Source organism: Ambystoma mexicanum, chromosome 7q (genome assembly GCF_040938575.1).
Source record: "Ambystoma mexicanum isolate Mex_15411 chromosome 7q, UKY_AmexF1_1, whole genome shotgun sequence".
NCBI lineage: Eukaryota > Metazoa > Chordata > Amphibia > Caudata > Ambystomatidae > Ambystoma > Ambystoma mexicanum.
In genome coordinates, this window is record NC_090941.1 from 386,678,010 (window position 1) to 386,702,274 (window position 24,265).

Below are 24,265 nucleotides of genomic sequence, written 5' to 3' on the forward strand. Positions count from 1 at the left end.
CGTGGTCTTCCGTGTGTTTTCGCGTGGCCAGCTTGATACGGAGTGATTTGGCACGTGAAAATCCTGCACGTCAGCGTGAAATTCGAGGAAAGGCCCTTAGCGTGTAAGCGCGTCAGCACGCATACGCAATTCTATTGGACCAAAGGCCCTCAGCGCGTAAGCGTGTTTGTGACGTGACCCGCATGGGTGTTTGCCCTCATAGCACGTGATGACGGAGCACACGTGGAAAGACTGCACGTCAGAGTGTCATCGCGTGTAATTGGACAAAAGTGCGCGTACACGCGATTGGCCTATGTACGTGTATTTCAGGGGTACGCGGGCACTTACACACGCAAGTACATCGCGCACGTGTATTCCGGGGTGCGCAGGAATTTCCACACGCTATTGGCCTGGGTACTGGATTTCAGGGGTGTGCAGGAAGGTTCACACGCTCGCCTACAACACGCGCAAAGAAACACGTATGCCAGTAGGAAGCAGGCATACGTCGACCCGTGACGCATACATTTGCGCGCAAAAAACTAACAAGCTCAGACGCCAGGATGAATATACCGTTCCTAGCAGCAGTGGCCGTGGGCTACCAAAGGAGGAGGAGGAGGATAGTCAGGGCCAGAATTTTCACACCCAGAACCAGCCTTTTCGGGATGCCTGATGACCAGGTGTATGGGAGGTACAGGTTTCCACCACACATAATACTGGACCTGGTGAGTGAGTGGGAGGATGACCTCACATCACCCACCCTGTGCTCCCAAGCACACAGGCCCCTGGAGAAGGTCCTCAATGTACTGCACTTCTTAGCCACTGGATCATTTCAGCGGACAAGTGCCATAGTGGATGGGGTGTCACAGGCCACGCAGTCACGCTGCCTACACCAGGTCTTGAACATCACTGCACGCCCATCAGTCCCATCAGTCCATACCTGCCCAGAACACCTGCAGAAAGGCATGCTGTCGCCCTGGATTTTTACGGTGTGGCACGATTCCCCAAAGTGCTAGGTGCCATCGACTGCACCTATGTGGCTCTACGTCCCCCCAGGGCATCTGAGCACATCTATAGGAACCGCAAGCACTGGCATTCCATCAACGTGCAGGTAGTATGTAATGCCAAGGGAATCATCACCTCAGTATATGCCAGCTATCCCGGGTCCACCCACGACAGCTTCATTTACCGAATGTCCACCCTAAGCCGGGACCTAGAAACTGGGCGGCATGGCGATACATGGCTGCTTGGTGAGTATGAATGCCACTGCACATGCATGCATGTCAGATACTGAGCAAGGTCACAACCCCACCAATGATACCCATCACCACCTCCACAGGGGACAGTGCCTACCCTCTCAGCCCCCACATGATGACGCCAATTCAGAACCCCACCACGCCACCCGAGGTAAGATATAACACAGCCCACATTGCAACCCAGGGCATAGTGGAGCGCACTTTCGGAGTGCTTAAGTCACGCTTTCGCTCCCTTGGCCATTCTGGCGGGCAGCTGTTATACGCTCCCCCAGTAGTGTGCAGGATCATAGTGGCAGCATGTGTCCTGCACAACGTTGCAACACGCCGGGCCCTGTCCGTGGACATGGTGATGCCCCCACATCCCCAACCACATGCACGCCCGCTGCGCATGGGAGGGGAAAGGGCACGGGGGGAGGCAACCCGTACACAGCTAGTGGCTAATTACTTCACATAGAAATCACACCCCTGTGGAGTGCACACTGCCCTGGCACATACCATCTGACAATCAATGATGACTCAACCTGACAATGATCTTGAATGTCTGGAGAATCAACCGTCAAAACCATATCAGCCTGAGATTGTTCACCTGGAAGTGTTACAATGTGTGCATCCCTACCTACACAGACACCACCAATGCAGTTTCGTGAAAAAACACATTCATGCAGCTAAAATGAATACCCACTTGCAAAATGCAACAAGAGGACAGTGCCATGTCACCCAACCCATTCCCAGCACCACCACACGACACACCATGCCATGTCATGCTGTGTGCGGGTAAACAAAGTAATCCCCACAACATGACACAAGTGTCACAAAGTACAGTGTCCCTAATTGAAACTTGCGACACCTGAAATGCTCACAGTAATGCAGGACCAACAACACACTTGAGCAGGTATTTAGCAATAACACTTATCAGCTACTGACCCTCAAAACTGCCATTAACATGACATTACAAATGTAAGGAATTAGTAGTCTCACCACCTGGAAATGCCTGCACTCCCACCACTTCCAACTGTACAGTGTTGCCGCCATGTAGAGTTGTAGGTGCACTGCTGCCAACATGGACTCCATCTCCAAAGTAGAGGGCCTTGTGTAGACATGAGGCAAGGACCTGCAAATTCGGAGGTAGACATGGATGATGAGTTACACATCAATGCAACATGCAGTGTACAACACAAAAGCAATATGCACTAGGAATGTATACACAGTATTGACTAGACTACCCACACATGTAGTGGGAGTCCAATGTCACCATGTACGTCAATGTCACTTGGGCACACCCTTTGCAAGCTCATGGAAACGGGAAGCAGGAGGGGTGTGTGACAAAAACCCAAGCATCTGAACCAAATACATGACAAGCCTGCATGTGCCCAGCCACAATGCAGCATATGCCCACGGGAGCCACACAAGGCAACACACTGTCCCAAAAAACAAAAAAAAAAAATAAAAAATCAAAAATGGCCATTAATGGGCCGGGGGGTTGGGGAGGCCACCCAGGAGGTCCGAGGACAGGGTGCACACCAAAACCCACTTGTGTGGATCTTGCGAAAAAAAACACCTCCATGGGCTCATGGCCCACACGGCTACCCTATTGTGGGAGTATCACTGCTGTCGCTATTCTCACCCTGTGCAGCTGCATCCGGAGGTGGTGGCACTATGGGAGGCAGCCTACGCAAGGCCCTAGTCTGTTCCTCCATGGCTGCAAGCATGCGGGTGTGGTTGGTCTCGTTCTGGAGGATGAGTGTGCGGAGGTCCCCATGCAACAACTCACGGGATGCCCGGACCTCCGCCCTCGTTGCCTACATCTCAGCTGAGAGCGTACGGGTGAGACGCTCCAGCTGCTGTTCTGTCCTTCGGTTTGTTGAAGCCTCAAGCTCAACAAGAGTCATCCTGAGATGAAGGAGTTCCAGCCTCAGGGCTTCCCTGTGGCCCTGGGACTCTATGGAGATGGCTTCCTGCAGAGTCGCCAGTGCCGCCCGCCTGTCCCTGTTGGACACCAACATGTCCTCCCTGTGTGACTGGCAGATGGAGTCGGTTGCCTGCTGTAGTCGCTCCATCAGCCTTTCGGGGGGGACAATGGAAGTGGCCACCCTATCCATGGCCTGAGCCATCATTTCTGATGAGGCTGCCTGTTGGGTTGCCATACCGTAAATGGTTTGCTCCCATGCGGTATTGCCAGGTGGCGTACGGCCACCACGTCGGCGGGCACCACACCTGTCTGGGGCAAGGCGAACTGCGCCTTGCTGTGCCGGCACTGCCTGAGGCTGCACGACTGCATTCCCCCTCTGATCTGCTGGCCCAGGAACAGGATCAGATGTCACGGAGCGTGACCCTGCATCCGTAACCACCAAAGGCGTAGCTGCCAACACTGACATCCCCATTGAGGGTTCTGACCCTGGTGCAGGTGGGTCGGACAGAACAGAATCCCTCCCAGGAACACTGACCTGCGACGGCACGTAGGTCTCATCATCCGAATCAACACCTGAGTACAGCTCGGGGGAGGTGCAGCCAGAGACACCCCTTGAGAGCACGACCTGCAGCAGTTGTGGGTTCTCACCCACCACCACACCACGTCCCTCACTGGTGGTCGGTCGGCCCTCAGACCCCTCCTGGGTCTGCACCATCTCCACAACCCCAGCAGTATCAGGTGCGTCTTCCCCTGCAAAGACATAAAAGAAAACAAATGGAAACAGGCATTAGCACCATGGCACACAATGAGGGCTGAGAAGCAACAGAATCAGTTCTTGATTGACACATGTCCCACATGACTAAAACCCTCCCATGCATGCACCCTCACTGCGTATGAAGTGGAGGCAAATGGCACACATTGATGACACCAAGATGGAAGATGAACACATTTGCTGCATGCTGCCTAGCAGTGGCATCACACATTGGCCTGTGATTGCCAGGTGAAATACACATGCCATCACACAGATGGCATGTAAAATTGCTATTGAGTGAAGATGGAGAGGAGGGCAGCACTTATTCATTCAATCCAGTTCCCTCATGTAATAGCTTTTCTAATTCAAACAAGTCTGATTTTTCACCTGGAGCTGCCAGTCCAAAATGGTCCGATTGCACAGGGACATGTCTAAACAAATGATATCCAGGTAACAAAGTCACTCCACTTTACCATAGCCATATCAGACATGTGACTAGAGGACTGAGAAATGCCTACTAAAAGTGGTGGAATGCAAACAATCTGCCTGAATGAACAGAGAAAAATAAGCAACAATGTTGTGGCAAGGTGACACTTCAAGGGCAACTGGCGTGCTGTTGGGCTAGATGTCTACTGTTGGCAGAAGGGATACTGCTATGGCCAAATGCTGCTGCGCAGAATGTATTGCATGAAGCACATGGGTGACCCAAACAACTCAGGCGCACACACCCTCACCTGGCACACAAACAGAAGCCCTCACACACACACCATGCACATGGATGACACATACATGCATGTGCACTCACCGGACAATGCCTCATAATCAGGCAGATCTCCCACGCCTTGGATCTGTTCCTCTGTGACGTAGGTCCCAGCGACTGACTCATGTGGAGTGAGTTCCATGTCTTCTACTGGAGACCCACATCCAGTCATTAGAGTTGCGGCATGACTTGAGGCCAGCTTATTCTTTGCCCTGCGCTTTAGGTCATTCTAGCGCTTATAGCAATCATTGGCTGTGCGCCTCACGATTCCAAGGGCACTTACGATGTCCGCAACGGTCTGCCAGTGTGCCTGGCGTTGTGCAGGTGTGGTCTTGGATCCTGCAGCAACAATGACCATTTCGTTATCATGTGCGGACACATACTCGACAAGTGCATTCAGTTCGGCATCCGTCAAGCTGGGCTTCCTAGACGGGCCGGACTCTGTAACCGTGTCTGGGGCATCAACCTGTGCCGGACGAGCACTCTTCCTCTCCCGCTTGGAAGGTGGTGGTGATCCTGAGTGTCCTACGCCGCTCTGGACACTAGGGGCAGGAGCCCTGGTGGATTCTGTATCAGGAGTGTGGGATTGCACACTCAGCATGGGAGTTGGTGCAGGCATTGGCTCAAGTGTAATGGTGTCAGGGGGAATGTCAGCAGGATGGACTAGGACCGACACTGTCCTGGCTGGGTGTGTGAGAGCTGGGGTGGATGGAGCCGCAGCTGCCCCTGCAGCCTCTCCACCCTGCCTACTTGGGGCAGCAGATGACCTTGCTGCCCCTGATCCACGTGGCCTGATGACATCAACGTGCACCAGCGCACGTGTCATAGGCCTGCTGACCTGGAAGTCAGCCATGGAGTCAGCCAGGTCTGGTGCCACAATGGGCTGGTCCAACAAGGGCTGAGCATGGATGGTGTCAGCCACATCACCCTCAACCAGGGAGGGCGGGAGGGGGGATTATGGGTGCCCTTGACTGGTCCTCCACACATGGGTCACCCTGCAAGTAACGACCACGTCCCCTACCGGATCCACCACGGCCACCACTTGTGGCTCGTCCACCTTTGCCACTCTTACGGATTCCTCGCCTCCCAACCATGGCACTGATGTTAATGTGCGTATGGGAGTGGCTGTAAACTATTGTCCTGGGCAATTGGGGGTCAAAGGGGTTGGGTACCAGATGGTAATCGTACCATAGTGCTCTAGCAAGGCTGAATGTGACCCCTGGGGAAAGATGACGGGTCACGCAACGCACAGGAAGCCCAAAAAAGGGAGATAACGTGCACGCAACCCCTCCTAGACCACGTGTGCGGAAAAAAAACCTGCAGTACGCTGTGGCACCCAGTAACACAAGAATGAACGTATGCGTGTCACACGCAGCCTAGAATGACCTCTGAAGGGGTAGGCTACACACGGGGCAAGCACAGATGTTAGATACGTGTGTGACTCACCGTCTGCCAGGAAAAAGAGCGTGAAAAAGAAGCGCGTGTGCGCGTTGGCAACACCCCCGCCAAAAGAAGAATTGTACGCTGTCTGAGGAGACAGGACAACAGTAGAAGGGAACGCTGTTTGAGGGAACAGGCCCAGGAAAACCAGAAAAAGAGAAAAAAGAGAAAAAGCTGTCAGAGGTAACAGGGAGTACAAACTTGAAACGCCGTGAAGTAAATCGCGTGTGAAACGACAAGAAGTACAGATTTCACCCATCCGCTCTCCACGAAAAGCACGTACTAGGAAATGGTGTTCTACACGTACCTTTTATGCAGGCACACACGTCCAGCGTCACTTCTGCGTGTACGCGCTAGGGACATTTCCACCAATTACACGCTTTGTCACTTCCGCGTGTACGCGCTAGGGCCATTTCCACCAATTATACGCTTTGTCACTTCTGCATGTACGCGCCAGGGCCATTTCCACCAATTACACGCTTTTTCACTTCCGTGTGTACACGCTAAGGCCATTTCCACCAATTACACGCTTTGACACCACGACGTGTCTTTCATTTTTTTAACACGCAACATTTCAAACGTGTGCCATATTCAACGTGCACGTGACTTCATAGACGCGCATACGCTGGTGGCCTTTGGGCCAATGAATGTACAGACGTGTGCTGACGCGCTTACGCGCTAAGGGCCTTTCCTCGAATTTCATGCAGAAGTGCTGGATTTTCACGTGCAAAATCACTCCGTATCAAGCTGGCCACGCACCGAAGACCACGCTCCTGCCCAGAAGGCCGAATTACTGCCCCCCAGAGCCCTGAGCACGCTCCCACCTGCCATCTGCTGCTGCCTGACTGCCTGCTGCCCACGTGCCCTGACATTTGCTGCCTGCACATCAGCCAGGGGTGCTGTTGCTGTGACCACCCCTGCTGGAACCGAAGACTCCCGACTGCTTTTCCATTGCCCCACAGCCCAGCCCCAGGACCCAGTTGCCCACCCACTCCTGCCTCTGGGGTTGCCATGTCAGGCACTGCAACATCTGGCACCAGTGGCAACCCCCGGCCAAGGAGGCAGAGGGGCACTAGCTTCACTGCCACCGAAGTTGGTGTCCTGGTGGACCATGTCCTGGGGCAGTATGATGCCCTCTTCGGAAGGTTGCGCGCCGACAAGGAAGGACGGACTCAGATCTGGATGGACATCGTGACTGCCATCAACGCGGAGGAGGTGGCAGTCCGCGACTACGAACGTGTCAGGAAGCGCTGGGAGGAGTTCAGGTCCAGGACCCTCAACAAGGCCCGGTGCCTCCTGAAGGCAGCGGATGCTAAGGGGCGCCAGTGTTAGGCGGAAACGTGTGCAGTTCCCTCTGGGACCACTGCAAAAGATTTAGGACTACAGGCGTTGGCGGTGAACCCACTTGGTAGCAGTCTGCACCACACAGATTCACGTGGTAGCTGTGGCTGAGCAGTCAGACTTCTCTCAAGAAAAGTTGAGCAGTATGTGGAGTATACAAAATAGGCCAATTCTTCACAGCAAGACAAGCAAACACTCAACGAGGCTTAGTGTAAAGATATTAAGGTAATTATTTATAACAAAACGTCTATGAAAAACACTAAGGCAAATCACGGCAAACAAATCAAACACAATTACTCTACGAAGTAGACGATCAATCCCCCTAGCAATATCGACAACTCTAGGTTCTACCGGTACCACTTATTTTCAGACAGAGGTGTATACCTCAACCCAGATGACACTCGAATATTAGTTAGGACGGGAGAGAAAAAGATAGGCAGGTTATGAAATCAACACAGTACGATCCTAGCGGATAAAATGCAAGGCAGGAAGGCAAGAATCACAATAGATTGTAAAGTTCAGAGGCCAGGCCCACTCGGAGAGAGGCAAGGCGCGATGTCCCAAAAAGTCTCTAGTGGAGATGCATTCAAGTCTATATCGCAAACTGTTATCGGTAGGTTGAACCAGTTCAGAACAAAGAATGAGAAAAGCTTGGAGGCGACCCAATGGAACGGAGAGGATTAAGACACCTCACTCGAACCGATCGAAAGGGAAGCCAGGCGGACACGGTACCTTGTTGTGGAGGGCAGCTCCGGCGGGGGCAGTTGTTCCTGGTGGTGGATGCACGTCGGGTCTTTGCCAAGAGTAGAGATGATCTCGTCGTCGAAGGAAATGAAGTCCGGTGCACCACCAGGGAAGAGACCAGCCGCCGAGTGCTCCGTCACAAGGCACCACCTTTTGGTCGCGGTTCAGGGGTAGTGGCTATCCGGTTGCCGAGGTGCTTCTGCACGGGCAATTCGACCACCCCGTCCTGAGGCGAATAAAAAGCAAATGGGACTGGTTTTTCCCACCAGTCAGGGGAAGAGACTCTCCGGCAGGGAGATCTCCTCTGTCGTCGGGAAGTGGTGAGTCGGTTCCGCAGGGCTCCACCGGAGGTGTCATCGTGCAGGTCGGCTCAGCGTTACCCTCGTCGGATTCTTAGGTCCTGTGGCGACTTCTGAAGATCCAGTCCCAAAAGCCCTGCTTTTATGCAGAATACCCCCATTCATTCAGCCTAGCTGTCAATCAACACATGCTAAGTGGTGAGCGGGAAGGCTCACCACCTGGGCCAATCACTCCAGAGTGCGACCGGAGTTGGCAAGGCGACTCGGTCCAGGGTGCCTAAACCCCCTCCCACACCCCTGTGGTAACCCAGACAGAATGGCACCACTTTGGAGGGTCTCTGTACAGAGCCCGCCAAAAGTGGAACAAAGGGCTCGACCTTTGGCTTAGGAGTCACAGAGACGAACACAGACGCCATTTTACAAACCGAGTTCTGGCAGAAAATACCACTCGATAAACTTATTTAAGATAAGTAGATCGGTGGTACGTCAGAGATTAATGAGAAAAAGTATCAATCTCCAACAATGGGACGAGTCCCATAGGGTTATGTTCGGGGACAAACATAACAAGTAGTTTCCACTGCCACCAGCCAAAACTCGACGAGGGGGGACGGGACAGTGCCCCCTCGAGTAACAGATCCAGGAGTAATCGAATTACCCATACTAGTACGTCCACAATAAGATGGTTTGTACTAGTTCTGTTAGTAAATTTAGGTCTAGTAAAGCCAATGGTGACTTTACATGCCCGGGGAGACAGTAGTCAGTCCCCGGGTATGGAGTCTATGGTGGGGGACCCGCTAGGGCGCCCCCGTGTTACGGCACGTAGGGTGCAGTGTAACACACATAAAAAAACATATGAGACCCTATGGAGTAAAAGACCCCATAGCCCATCGAACACATTGATATTTCAAAAGAAATTACACACATACATGTCCAAGAGTGGGAGAAAAGAGTCTCACTCTTGGCAGGATGGAAAAAAAAACAAACTCCAGAAATCCAGCAAAGCTGCTGGGGGACTCACTAGGTTAGGAAATTCAGCCTAAACAGAGAATTCTCCCTAGCACTCGCCCCCCCAGACTAAGGGACAGGAGGATTTAATCCACTCCTGGATGAATCTCATACCTCTAGTCGATGACATACATCCTAGAGAGACCATCAGCATTTTGGTGGTGACACCCTGACCTGTGCTCAATGGTGAAATCAAACCCTTGCAGGCAGATCGACCATCTCAGTAGTTTTGGGTTTTCCCCTTTCATTTGCATTAACCATCTCAAGGGTTGGTGTTCAGTCTGAATGACGAAAGTAGAACCATACAAGTACGGCCTAAACTTCTTCAGAGCCCACACGATAACAAAGCACTCTCTTTCGATTGTTGCCCACCTTGTTTCAGGATCCTTCAGCTTGCGGCTGATGAAGCAAACGGGGAGCTCCCTACCCTTCCCATCCAGTTAACTGAGTACGGCACCTATTCCTGCATTTGAAGCATCTGTCTGCACAATGAAGTGTTGGCGGTAATCAGGAGCTCTGAGTACTGGGGCTTGGCAAAGAGCCTTTTTCAGGTTTTCAAAAGCCTGATGGCACTCCTCGTTCCATTTAACCTTTCTCGGAAATTTGGGCGAGGAGATGACATTCAGTGGAGAAGCTATGGTCCCATAGTTCTCTATGAAATTCCTGTAATACCCAGTGAGGCCTAGGAAGGCGCTCACCTGGGTTTGAGTAGTCGGTGTTGTCCAATTTTGCACAGCTTCAATTTTACTGAGCAAAGGCCTTATCTCTCCACCGCCTACCTCATGCCCAAGATAGACTACCTTACTCTGTCCAATTTGGCATTTGCTTGCCTTTATGGTCAGATTGGCTCGTCCAAGAGCCTGCAAAACATCTCTCAGGTGGGTTACATGTTCTTCCCAGGAATTGCTGAACACTACGATGTCATCCAAGCATGCCATGCAGAAGTCCTCCATCCCATTTAGAACCTGGTTTACCATCCGTTGAAATGTAGCAGGTCCATTCTTCAGTCCGAAAGGCATTACCTTAAACTGGTATAAGCCAACGGGGGTAGAAAATGCAGTTTTCTCCTTGGCATGGTCGGTCAGGGCTATTTGCCAATAGCCTGACGTCAAGTCAAATGTGCTGAGGAACTTGGCGGCGCCAAGTTTATCCACCAACTCATCTGTTCTTGGCAAAGGGTGGGCATCAGTCTTGGTGACTGCATTAAGAGCTCTATAATCCACGCAGAATCTAAGCTCTTTAGATCCGGCCTTTGGTACTAACACAACTGGGCTAGACCCTGGACTAGTAGAGGGCTCTATTACCCCGAGATCGAGCATCTTGCTGACCTCACCTTTGATGTGGGTTCGTACGTTTTCTGACATGCAGTATCCTCTGCTTTTGACTGGCAGACAGTCACCAATGAGTATGTCGTGCTGGCCCCAAGGGATCAAGTCTGGTGAAAGCGAGAACAGGGAGGCAAACTGATTCAACATAGATTTGCACTCTTCTTGTTGCTCGGGTGTCAGATTGGAGGAGAGATTCACTCCTTCAATTTTTTCATATAAAGGTAAGCCTCTGAGGAGATCCGGAAGAGCTTCACTCTCTTCTTCTTTCTCATATGATGCTAGAAGCAACGCTCCTACATCAGGTCGCGAGACATACGCTTTAAGTCGGTTGGTGTGAAAGACTGTCGGAGCCTCCTTGGGATTGCCCAAGTCCACCAGATAGTTAACCTCTCCGAGTTTACCCACTACTCGGAAGGGTCCCATCCACTTATCTTGCAAGGCCCTCTGCCTTGTTGGGATCATAACGAGAACGAGCTGGTCTTGAGCGAACTCAACCATGTTAGCCTTTTGATCGTGCCAGTGCTTGACCAATGCTTGTCCAGCTTTCAAGTTATCGCTTGCTTCCGTCATCATGTGCAACATTCTCCTCCGGAGACCTATCACGTAGTCAGTCACTCTGACTGGCTTGGAGGAAGGAGCACTCTCCAACCCCTCCTTAATCAGGGCCAATGGACCTCTGACGGGATGACCATAGAGTAGTTCGAAGGGAGAGTATCCTACTCCCTCTTGAGGGACTTCTCTATAAGCAAAGAGAAGGCATGGCAGTAGAAGGTCCCACTTACGCTTAAGGGGTTCCTCTAAAGCACCTATCATGCTCTTCATGGTTCGGTTGAACCGTTCTACCAACCCATTGGTTTGTGGGTGGTAAGCTGTTGAGAACTTGTAAGTAACTCCACAGGTTTTCCACATGGCGTTCATGTAGTGGGACATAAAGTTTGACCCCCTGTCAGAGATTACTTCCTTAGGAAACCCGACCCTGGTAAAAATACCAAGGAGGGCCTTAGCCACAGCCGGAGCTGTAACAGTCCTCATAGGAATTGCCTCAGGATACCTAGTAGCATGGTCTACTACAACAAGTATAAACCTGTTGCCTGAGGAGGTTGGAGGATCAAGGGGACCAACGATGTCAATCCCTACTCTCTCAAATGGGACTCCTACAACTGGGAGAGGCACTAACGGTGCCACATTCTTGGATCCAACCTTACCAGAGATCTGGCAGGTGTGGCAGCTCCTGCAGTGTTTTTCTACTTTGGCTCCCATCTTTGGCCAATAGAAGTAGAGCGAGAGCCTTTCCTTAGTCTTCTTGAAACTCAAGTGACCAGCCAAAGGAATCTCGTGGGCTAACTGCAAGAACTGTGGTCTGTTCTCTTGGGGTACTACAAGTCGTTTGTAGTCTCCAGGTGCAGACTCGGTCAGTTGACTGTAGAAGAGGCCATCTTCCGAGTGCAACCTGTATTTCCCAAGCTCTTGCCCTTCAGCCTGAGCTTCTGCCTGGTGGTGAAGACCTTCCAGAGTTGGACATTCTCTCTGTCCCTTACTGAAGTCTGCCCTGTTGGGTTCACCTTCTGCCAGTAAAGACTGCAGCTCAGGATGGTCAACAGGATCCAGATCTCCAATGAGTTCCTGGCCTTCCATTAGCTCTTCCTCACAGTCTAATTCTACCACACAGGGTTGTACCTCCCTCTCAGCCTCGGCTGGAGGTGGAGTTACGGGTGTAACTTTGGACAACTGCGGGGAAGTCCGTGTTGGCTGCACTGGAATGCTGGCTGCTGGTTTCGGGATAGAAGTCTTAGGTTTCCCTTTCGCTTCTGATTTCTTGGAGACATCGGCCGACAATTCCAGTGGAGCAGGAGTGATATCTTTCTTCATCATCTCCTGGAGAGTTCCGCGCATGGTCCTCTCTCTTGCGGGTCTGGTTAGCTCCTGTAACCGTTTACTAGGAGGTCTGGGAGTATGCGATACAACTCTGAGAGTTTTCAAATCGTTACCCAACAGTACACGTCCTGGTACCTCACTCTGTATGCTGACAGGTATCTTCACAGTCATGTCGTTACACTGGATGAGAACTGGTAATTGGGGAAGCATCTGCACAGGCCCTCCAGCTAACTTGGTGAGGCGTTTGGGTGCCTTAGCAACATCCTCGGCCTGAAAAAACGATTTATCCACCACAGTTATGCTGGCCACAGTGTCCCTAATGGCAGGAGTCTCCTGGCCATTCACCTGGACACTGTCCTTATAATACTCTAGAATTATAGACATCTAAATTCTGTTGTTCCCACAACCCCAGAGATACTAAAGAAACGCTGGCTGAGACTCCAATGGGTTCGTCAGCTAGCAGTAGAAAGTTTCCACTTGCCATTTGGACTTCCTCCTCTGGAGCGAAGGCTAAGGAGACAAGCTGGACCCCTGAAGGTTTACCCTTACATCTCGGATCTCCTTTCACGTGATCAGTCGAGCCACAAACAAAGCATTTATTGAATGCTTTCGGGAATGATGGCTTGTTCTGACCTCCTTCTGGTTTGGCACCAGAAGACACACTATTCTGCTGTGGTTTACCCGGTGGCTTACCCTTCTGGTTTTGTTTGGGGCCCTCTTTGGAATGGGAGTTATTCGAATTCTCTTTTGAGTCTTTTTTAGGCTGTTTTCCCTCATCCTTTTTCTGAGTTGCCCCAGAATCCTTATGAGTAGCCCTGTTGGCAACCCACAAGTCAGCAGCCTTAGCTAGCTCCCTGGAATCCAATTCCTTCGAATCAGCCAAGTGCTGTCTGAGCTCAGGAGAACAGGCATCATAAATAGACTCCAACATAAAAAGATTTCTCATACCCTCATAAGTGTTCACTTTGTAACCCTTAATCCATCCCTCTAAGTTTTTCAACCCTTCACTCACCCAGGTAGCCCAAGGGGTACCATCATGCTTTTTGAGGGTTCTAAACCTCTTAAGATACTGGGAAGGGGTCTTCCCAAATCTAGCTATTAAAGCTAGTTTCACACTTTCGTAATCCGTCTTATCCGCCTCCCCCAACTCCATTACCACATCAGTCGCAACAGGAGGGAGCCTAGAGAACAACCAGGGGAGCAAAGCATTCCCTGTGATGTCCTGGAGCCCATGATTGTATTCAAACAGTTTTAACCAATCCAACACATCCAATCTCGGTTCATACATACCCACTAATTCCTTCGGCATCCGGGGTCTTTTGGGACTGGAGCTCCTAGAGGAACCAGAGGAGAGAGAAGCATTTTCCATAGACAACTTTTTCATCTCTAACTCGTGATTAAGTTCTATTTCTCTGAGTCTTAACTCAGCTTGCTTCTGCTCAGCCTGGGCATTCATCCGTCTGAACTGGAGCTCTTGGTTTCGTTCAGATTGAGCCAAGAACCGTTTATATTCTAGTTCGAGCTTCATTTTTTCAAGTTCAAAATAAGCAGGGTTACTTGTGAGACCTGGTATGGGCCCCGTAGGCACAGCTGGTAAGGCAGGTAGAGGAGCAGGGGAGACAGTTTCGTTAGCCTCTCCGTCCTCGTCAGCCTCTTCATCGCTATCATCAGAATTACGATTCAGATCAACACCATTACTGTTATCTACAGTTGCTGGAGAGATTGGTTCTTCTGAACCAGTACCCAGACTTTGGTTTGCCAGCAATCTCTCGATTAGTTCTAACTTCTTGCCTCTTACAGGAAGATTCTCTTGCCTACAGAGAGCTCGCAGACTCTCAGTATTTTCACTTGACAAAGACTCTTGACTGTAAGTTTCCATCGTAGACATGTTTTTTGAAAGTTGCTTTTTGTGCAAAGTTTTGTGGTTAGTTATCCTACAGTGTCGAAAAGCACTCTAAACTGTATACTCGATACAAATCCCACTGCTGTACACCAGTGTTAGGCGGAAACCTGTGCAGTTCCCTCTGGGACCAATGCAAAAGATTTAGGACTACAGGCGTTGGCGGTGAACCCACTTGGTAGCAGTCTGCACCACACAGATTCACGTGGTAGCTGTGGCTGAGCAGTCAGACTTCTCTCAAGACAAGTTGAGCAGTATGTGGAGTATACAAAATAGGGCAATTCTTCACAGCAAGACAAGCAAACATGCAAAAAGGATTAGTGTAAAGATATTAAGGTATTTATTTATAACAAAACGTCTATGAAAAACACTAAGGCAAATCACGGCAAACAAATCAAACACAATTAATCTACAAACTAGACAATCAATCCCCCTAGCAATATCGACAACTCTAGGTTCTACTGGTACCACTTATTTTCAGAAAGAGATGTATACCTCAACCCAGATGACACTCGAATATTACTTAGGACGGGAGAGAAAAAGATAGGCAGGTTATGAAATGAACACAGTTCGATCCTAGCGGATAAAATGCAAGGCAGGAAGGCAAGAATCACAATAGATTGTAAAGTTCAGAGGCCAGGCCCAGTCGGAGAGAGGCAAGGCGCGATGTCCCAAAAAGTCTCTAGTGGAGATGCATTCAAGTCTGTATCGCAAATTGTTATCGGTAGGTTGAACCAGTTCAGAACAAAGAATGAGAAAAGCTTGGAGGCGACCCAGCGGAACGGAGAGGATTAAGACACCTCACTCGAACCGATCGAAAGGGAAGCGAGGCGGACACGGTACCTTGTTGTGGAGGGCAGCTCCGGCGGGGGCAGTTGTTCCTGGTGGTGGATGCACGTCGGGTCTTTGCCAAGAGTAGAGATGATCTCGTCGTCGAAGAAAATGAAGTCTGGTGCACCACCAGGGAAGAGACCAGCCGCGGAGTGCTCCGTCACAAGGCACCACCTTTTGGTCGCGGTTCAGGGGTAGTGGCTATCCGGTTGCCGAGGTGCTCTGCACGGGCAATTCGACCACTGCGTCCTGAGGCGAATAAAAAGCAAAGGGGACTGGTTGTTCCCACCAGTCAAGGGAAGAGACTCTCCGGCAGGGAGATCTCCTCTGTCGTCGGGAAGTGGTGAGTCAGTTCCGCAGGGCTCCACCGGAGGTGTCGTCGTGCAGGTCGGCTCAGCGTTACCCTCGTCAGATTCTTAGGTCCTGTGGCGTCTTCTGAAGATCCAGTCCCAAAAGCCCTGCTTTTATGCAGAAAACCCCCATTCATTCAGCCTAGCTGTCAATCAACACATGCTAAGTGGTGAGCGGGAAGGCTCACCACCTGGGCCAATCACTCCAGAGTGCGACCGGAGTTGGCAAGGCAACTCGGTCCAGGGTGCCTAAACCCCCTCCTACAGCCCTGTGTTAACCCAGACAGAATGGCACCACTTTGGAGGGTCTCTGTACAGAGCCCGCCAAAAGTGGAACAAAGGGCTCGACCTTTGGTTTAGGAGTCACAGAGATGAACACAGACGCCATTTTACAAACCGAGTTCTGGCAGAAAATACCACCCGATAAACCTATTTAAGATAAGTAGATCGGTGGTACGTTAGAGATTAATGAGAAAAAGTATCAATCTCCAACAATGGGACGAGTCCCATAGGGTTATGTTCGGGGACGAACATAACAAGTAGTTTCCACTGCCACCAGCCAAAACTCGACGAGGGGGGACGGGACAGTGCCCCCTCGAGTAACAGATCCAGGAGTAATCGAATTACCCCTACTAGTACGTCCACAATAAGATGGTTTGTACTAGTTCTGTTAGTAAATTTAGGTCTAGTAAAGCCAATGGTGACTTTACATGCCCGGGGAGACAGTAGTCAGTCCCCGGGTATGGAGTCTATGGTGGGGGATCCGTTAGGACGTCCCCGTGTTACGGCACGTAGGGTGCGGTGTAACACACATAGAAAATCATATGAGACCCTATGGAGTAAAAGACCCCATAGCCCATCGAACACATTGACATTTCAAAGGTATTACACACATACATGTCCAAGAGTGGGAGAAAAGAGTCTCACTCTTGGCAGGATGGAAAAAAACAAACTCCAGAAATCCAGCAAAGCTGCTGGGGGACTCACTAGGTGAGGAAATTCAGCCTAAACAGAGAATTCTCCCTAAAAGCCGGGGCCACTTGTCGGAAGATCAGATGAGGACTGGCCCGCCGCCATTGTATATAGTTATTTAGTGATAGGTTTCCTTTATAGTTTATTTTTATTTGGAGTCGACTGACACTACTCCACCATTTGTATATAGTTCCATTTTAGATAGGTTTTTTGGTAGGTTTCATTTCTTCTGTTGGGATGATGGACCCTGAATACTTAGTACATAGTTGGACTTTGGATTTGGATATTTTTTTTACTATGAATATTTTTTTCCATGGAGCAATGGTTTTCTATTTCTTTTTTCCCTTCATTTCCTTTTTATGGACTTGAAATTTGGAAGACATTTTTTGGGATTATCATTTATTGATATTAATTTGAAAAGGGACAGCCAGCTTAATTGTGTTATTTTTTTACTTGTGTATTTTGTTTAATTTTGATTGCCATTACTGTTGTTTTAATACATTATTTTGATTTTTTCATTCTTCAATGTGTGGTTTCATCTCATTGTTTTCATGCATGTCATGATATGGGTTTTCAGGTTCACTTGCAACCATTGTGTGTGTGTGAGACACATGTGTTGATTTACATTGTTTCCATTGGAGTAGTATCATTGGCGCATGTAATACTTGGTTGTGTCTTTGGGCTGTGGTGGCTGGCCATGAGGCCCATGCTTGAGGATTGCCAGGGCCTGTGGGCAGGGGGACATGAGTGGGGGCCTGGTGGAGGCTGCCCATGGTGGCTGGGGGTGGGGGTGATGGTAGACATGGGTGGGAGCCTGGTGGAGGGTGCCCCACAGTGCTGGGGGGTGGGGTGGGTGGGAGACATGAGTGGGGGCCTGGTGGAGGCTGCCCATGGTGGCTGGGGGGTGGGGGTGGTGGGAGACATGGGTGGGGGCCTGGTGGAGGGTGCCCCACACTGCTGGGGGGGTGGGAGACATGAGTGGGGGCCTGGTGGGGGCTGCCCATGGTGGTTGGCTGGGGGGTGGGGGTGGGTGGGAGACATGAGTGGGGGCCTGGTGGAGGCTGCCCCTGCACTGCTGGGGGGTGGGGGTGGGTGGGAGACATGAGTGGGGGCCTGGTGGAGGCTGCCCATGGTGGCTGGGGGGTGGGGGTGGTGGTAGACATGGGTGGGAGCCTGGTGGAGAGTGCCCCACAGTCCTGGGGGGTGGGGTGGGTGGGAGACATGAGTGGGGGCCTGGTGGAGGCTGCCCATGGTGGCTGGGGGGTGGGGGTGGTGGGAGACATGGGTGGGGGCCTGGTGGAGGGTGCCCCACACTGCTGGGGGGGTGGGAGACATGAGTGGGGGCCTGGTGGAGGCTGCCCCTGCACTGCTGGGGGGTGGGGGTGGTGGTAGACATGGGTGGGAGCCTGGTGGGGGCTGCCCATGGTGGCTGGGGGTGGGGGTGGTGGGAGACATGAGTGGGGGTCTGGTGGAGGCTGCCCCACAGTGCTGGGGGGTGGGGGTGGTGGTAGACATGGGTGGGAGCCTGGTGGGGGCTGCCCATGGTTGCTGGGGGGTGGGGGTGGGTGGGAGACACGAGTGGGGGCCTGGTGGGGGCTGCCCATGGTGGCTGGGGGGTGGGGGTGGTGGTAGACATGGGTGGGAGCCTGGTGGGGGCTGCCCATGGTGGCTGGGGGGTGGGCGTGGGTGTGAGACATGAGTGGGGGCCTGGTGGAGGCTGCCCCTGCACTGCTGGGGGGTGGGGGTGGGTGGGAGACATGAGTGGGGGCCTGGAGGAGGCTGCCCATGGTGGCTGGGGGGTGGGGGTGGTGGTAGACATGGGTGGGAGCCTGGTGGAGGGTGCCCCACAGTGCTGGGGGGTGGGGTGGGTGGGAGACATGAGTGGGGGCCTGGTGGAGGCTGCCCATGGTGGCTGGGGGTGGGGGTGGTGGGAGACATGGGTGGGGGCCTTGTGGAGGGTGCCCCACACTGCTGGGGGGGTGGGAGACATGAGTGGGGGCCTGGTGGAGGCTGCCCCTGCACTGCTGGGGGGTGGGGGTGGTGGTAGACATGGGTGGGAGCCTGGTGGGGGCTGCCCATGGTGGCTGGGGGGTGGGGGTGGTTGGAGACATGAGTGGGGGCCTGGTGGAGGCTGCCCCACAGTGCTGGGGGGTGGGGGTGGTGGTAGACATGGGTGGGAGCCTGGTGGGGGCTCGCCATGGTGGCTGGGCGGTGGGGGTGGGTGGGAGACATGAGTGGGGGCCTGGTGGGGGCTGCCCATGGTGGCTGGGGGGTGGGGGTGGTGGTAGACCTGGGTGTGAGCCTGGTGGGGGCTGCCCATGGTGGCTGGGGGGTGGGGGTGGGTGGGAGACATGAGTGGGGGCCTGGTGGAGGCTGCCCCTGCACTGCTGGGGTGTGGGGGTGGGTGGGAGTCATGAGTGGGGGCCTAGTGGGGGCTGCCCATGGTGGCTGGGGGGTGGGGGTGGTAGTAGACATGGGTGGGAGCCTGGTGGAGGGTGCCCCACAGTGCTGGGGGGTGGGGTGGGTGGGAGACATGAGTGGGGCCAGGTTGAGGCTGCCCATGGTGGCTGGGGGTGGGGGTGGTTTTAGACATGGGTGGGGGACTGGTGGAGGGTGCCCCACACTGCTGGGGGGGTGGGGGGTGGGAGACATGAGTGGGGGCCTGGTGGAGGCTTCCCCTGCACTGCTGGGGGGTGGGGGTGGTGGTAGACATGGGTGGGAGCCTTGTGGGGGCTGCCCATGGTGGCTGGGGGGTGGGGGTGGTGGGAGACATGAGTGGGGGCCTGGTGGAGGCTGCCCCACAGTGCGGGGGGTGGGGGTGATAGGGGACATGAGTGGGGGCCTGGTGGAGGCTGCCCCTGCACTGCTGGGGGGTGGGGGTGGTGGTAGACATGGGTGGGAGCCTGGTGGGGGCTGCCCATGGTGGCCTTTGGGAGACATGAGTGGGGGCCTGGTGGAGGCTGCCCCTGCACTGCTGGGGGGTGGGGGTGGGTGGGAGACATGAGTGGGGGCCTGGTGGAGGCTGCCCATGGTGGCTGAGGGGGGGTGGTGGTAGACATGGGTGGGAGCCTGGTGGAGGGTGCCCCACACTGCTGGGGGTGGGAGACATGAGTGGGGGCCTGGTGGAGGCTGCCCCTGCACTGCTGGGGGGTGGGGGTGGTGGTAGACATGCATGGGAGCCTGGTGGGGGCTGCCCATGGTGGCTGGGGGGTGGGGGTGGTGGGAGACATGAGTGGGGGCCTGGTGGAGGCTGCCCCACAGTGCTGGGGGGTGGGGGTGGTGGAAGACATGGGTTGGAGCCTGGTGGGGGCTGCCCATGGTGGCTGGGGGGTGGGGGTGGGTGGGAGACATGAGTGGGGGCCTGGTGGAGGCTGCCCCTGCACTGCTGCGGGGTGGGGGTGGTGGCAGACATGGGTGGGAGCCTGGTGGGGGCTGCCCATGGTGGCTGGGGGTGGGGGTGGTGGGAGACATGAGTGGGGGCCTGGTGGAGGCTGCCCCACAGTGCTGGGGGGTGGGAGTGAGAGGGGACATGAGTGGGGGCCTGGTGGAGGCTGCCCCTGCATTGCCGGGGGGCAGGGGTGGTGGTAGACATGGGTGGGAGCCTGGTGGGGGCTGCCCATGGTGGCTGGGGGGTGGGGGTGGGTGGGAGACATGAGTGGGGGCCTGGTGGATGCTGCCCCTGCACCGCTGGGGGGTGAGGGTGGGTGGGAGACATGAGTGGGGGCCTGGTGGAGTCTGCCCATGGTGGCTGGGGGGTGGGGGTGGTGGTATACATGGGTGGGAGCCTGGTGGAGGGTGCCCCACAGTGCTGGGGGGTGGGGTGGGTGGGAGACATGAGTGGGGGCCTGGTGGAGGCTGCCCATGGTGGCTGGGGGGTGGGGGTGGTGGGAGACATGGGTGGGGGCCTGGTTTAGGGTGCCCCACACTGCTGGGGGGTGGGAGACAGGAGTGGGGGCCTGGTGGAGGCTGCCCCTGCACTGCTGGGGGGTGGGGGTGGTGGTAGACATGGGTGGGAGCCTGGTGGGGGCTGCCCATGGTGGCTGGGGGGTGGGGGTGGTGGGAGACATGAGTGGGGTTCTGGTGGAGGCTGCCCATGGTGGCTGCGGGGTGGTGGTAGACATGGGTTGGAGCCTGGTGGGGGCTGCCCATGGTGGCTGGGGGGTGGGGGTGGTGGTAGACATGGGTGGGAGCCTGGTGGTGGCTGCCCATGGTGGCTGGGGGGTGGGGGTGGGTGGGAGACATGAGTGGGGGCCTGGTGGAGGCTGCCCCTGCACTGCTGGGGGGTGGGGGTGGGTGGGAGACATGAGTGGGGGCCTGGTGGGGGCTGCCCATGGTGGCTGGGGGGTGGGGTGGTGGTAGACATGGGTGGGAGCCTGTTGGAGGGTTCCCCACAGTGCTGGGGGGTGGGGTGGGTGGGAGACATGAGTGGGGGCCTGGTGAAGGCTGCCCATGGTGGCTGGGGGGTGGGGGTGGTGGGAGACATGGGTGGGGGCCTGGTGGACGGTGCCCCACACTGCTGGGGGGGCTGGGGGGTGGGAGACATGAGTGGGGGCCTGGTGGAGGCTGCCCCTGCACTGCTGGGGGGTGGGGGTGGTGGTAGACATGGGTGGGAGCCTGGTGTGGGCTGCCCATGGTGGCTGGGGGGTGGGAGTGGTGGGAGACATGAGTGGGGGCCTGGTGGAGGCTGCCCCACAGTGCTGGGGGGTGGGGGTGATAGGGGACATGAGTGGGGGCCTGGTGGAGGCTGCCCCTGCACTGCTGGGGGGTGGGGTGGTTGTAGACATGGGTGGGAGCCTGCTGGGGGCTGCCCATGGTGGCTGGGGGGTGGGGGTGGGTGGGAGACATGAGTGGGGGCCTGGTGGAGGCTGCCCCTGCACTGCTGGGGGTGGGGTGGGTGGGAGACATGAGTGGGGGCCTGGTGGAGGCTGCCCATGGTGGCTGGGGGGTGGGGGTGGTGGTAGACATGGGTGGGAGCCTGGTGGAGGGTGCCCCACACTGCTGCGGGGGGGTGGGGTGGTTGGGAGACATGAGTGGGGGCCTGGTGGAGGCTGCCCATGGTAGCTGGGGGGTGGGGGTGGTGGGAGACATGGGTGGGGGCCTGGTGGAGGGTGCCCCACACTGCTGGGGGGGTGGGAGACATGAGTGGGGGCCTGGTGGAGGCTGCCCCTGCACTGCTGGGGGGTGGGGGTGGTGGTAGACATGGGTGGGAGCCTGGTGGGGGCTGCCCATGGTGGCTGGGGGGTGGGGGGGTGGGGTGGTGGGAGACATGAGTGGGGGCCTGGTGGAGGCTGCCCCACAGTGCTTGGGGGTGTGGGTGGTGGTAGACATGGGTGGGAGCCTGGTGGGGGCTGCCCATGGTGGCTGGGGGTGGGGGTGGTGGTAGACATGGGTGGGAGCCTGGTGGAGGGTGCCCCACAGTGCTGGGGGGTGGGGTGGGTGGGAGACATGAGTGTGGGCCTGGTGGAGGCTGCCCATGGTGGCTGGGGGGTGGGGGTGGTGAGAGACATGAGTGGGGGCCTGGTGGAGGCTGCCCCTGCACTGCTGGGGGGTGGGGGTGGTGGTAGACATGGGTGGGAGCCTGGTGGGGGCTGCCCATGGTGGCTGGGGGTGGGGGTGGGGGTGGTGGGAGACATGAGTGGGGGCCTGGTGGAGGCTGCCCCACAGTGCTGGGGGGTGGGGTTGATAGGGGACATGAGTGGGGGCCTGGTGGAGGCTGCCCCTGCACTGCTGGGGGTGGGGGTGGTGGTAGACATGGGTGGGAGCCTGGTGGGGGCTGCCCATGGTGGCTGGGGGGTGGGGGTGGGTGGGAGACATGAGTGGGGGCCTGGTGGAGGCTGCCCCTGCACTGCTGGGGGGTGGGGGTGGGTGGGAGACATGAGTGGGGGCCTGGTGGAGGCTGCCCATGGTGGCTGGGGGGTGGGGGTGGTGGTAGACATGGGTGGGAGCCTGGTGGAGGGTGCCCCACAGTGCTGGGGGGTGTGGTGGGTGGGAGACATGAGTGGGGGCCTGGTGGAGGCTGCCCATGGTGGCTGGGGGGTGGGGGTGGTGGGAGACATGGGTGGGGGCCTGGTGGAGGGTGCCCCACACTGCTGGGGGGGTGGGAGACATGAGTGGGGGCCTGGTGGAGGCTGCCCCTGCACTGCTGGGGGGAGGGGGTGGTGGTAGACATGGGTGGGAGCCTGGTGGGGGCTGCCCATGGTGGCTGGGGGGTGGGGGTGGTGGGAGACATGAGTGGGGGCCTGGTGGAGGCTGCCCCACAGTGCTGGGGGTTGGGGTGGTGGTAGACATGGGTGGGAGCCTGGTGGGGGCTGCCCATGGTGGCTGGGGGGTGGGGGTGATAGGGGACATGAGTGGGGGCCTGGTGGAGGGTGCCCCACACTGCTGCGGGGGGTGGGGGGTGGGAGACATGAGCAGGTGTGCAGGGTAGTCCCCTGTTTTGTGGGCTGCCTGCAGGGGCCGTGGAGGGTGTGCAGGGAACACCTGTGAGGACCCACCCAGCCTAATCGCGTGTGTAACTTCCCGCGCACCCCTGTAATACACGTACCCAGCCAAATCGCGTGTGATAATTCCCGCGCACCCCTGTAATACACGTACCAGGCCAAATTGCGTGTGATTATTCCCGCGCACCCCTGTAATACATGTACCCAGTCAAATCGCGTGTGATAATTCCCGCGTACCCCTGTAATACACGTACCCTGGCTAATCGCGTGTAAAACTTCACGCGTACCCCTGTTATACACGTACACAGCCAAATCGCGTGTGATAATTCCCGCGTACCCCTGTAATACACGTACCCTGGCTAATCGCGTGTAAAACTTCCCACGTACCCCTGATATGAACGTTACCCGCTTTGCGTTCCTTGTTTGGCAGCCCTGTAAACCGGTCCAGGGTTAGCGCAGCCCTTTCCGATGATTTAGTGATTTTGATGGCTTTTCCTTGCGCGAGGGCGTTCTTGGGGGCGTTACTGGCGCTGCTGCAGGGTCGCTGCGATACTCTGCGCCACGGCTGGTTTGGGAGCATAAAATCCATGAATACGCTGTGCGCGGAAATCGGTTTTGGCGCACGCGCCCGGCGCAGACAATCGCACACGGACACTCTGCGCCAGCCGCTTGCGACACTTTTCTGTGAAATTCTATGAATTACCCTGTTGGTTGAGACTCTCCAAGAGGCCATCCACCCAAGAATAAGTTAATGGCCTGTGTTTGTGCTGGTAGAAAGTTTCCCAGACCCCCCCTCTGTTTTGCGAACCAAAATGTTGAGTCTACAAATGGCTGTGCACATCAATGTGTAACATTGCCAAAAAATCTTTCAAATCTTTACGCCAGTTCCTCAATCAGTATTTAAAAAGCAAAGACAAATTCAAAATGAAACTACTACAAAATATGGATGCCTGTCCAGTGTGCAAATACACAGGACTACAAGGACATTAATTAGCCTGCATTTCAGGACCTATTTGCAAAAGCACCATCATATCAAAATGATATCAACACATCATTCAACTATAAGAAATCTGGTCCATAAACTCTAC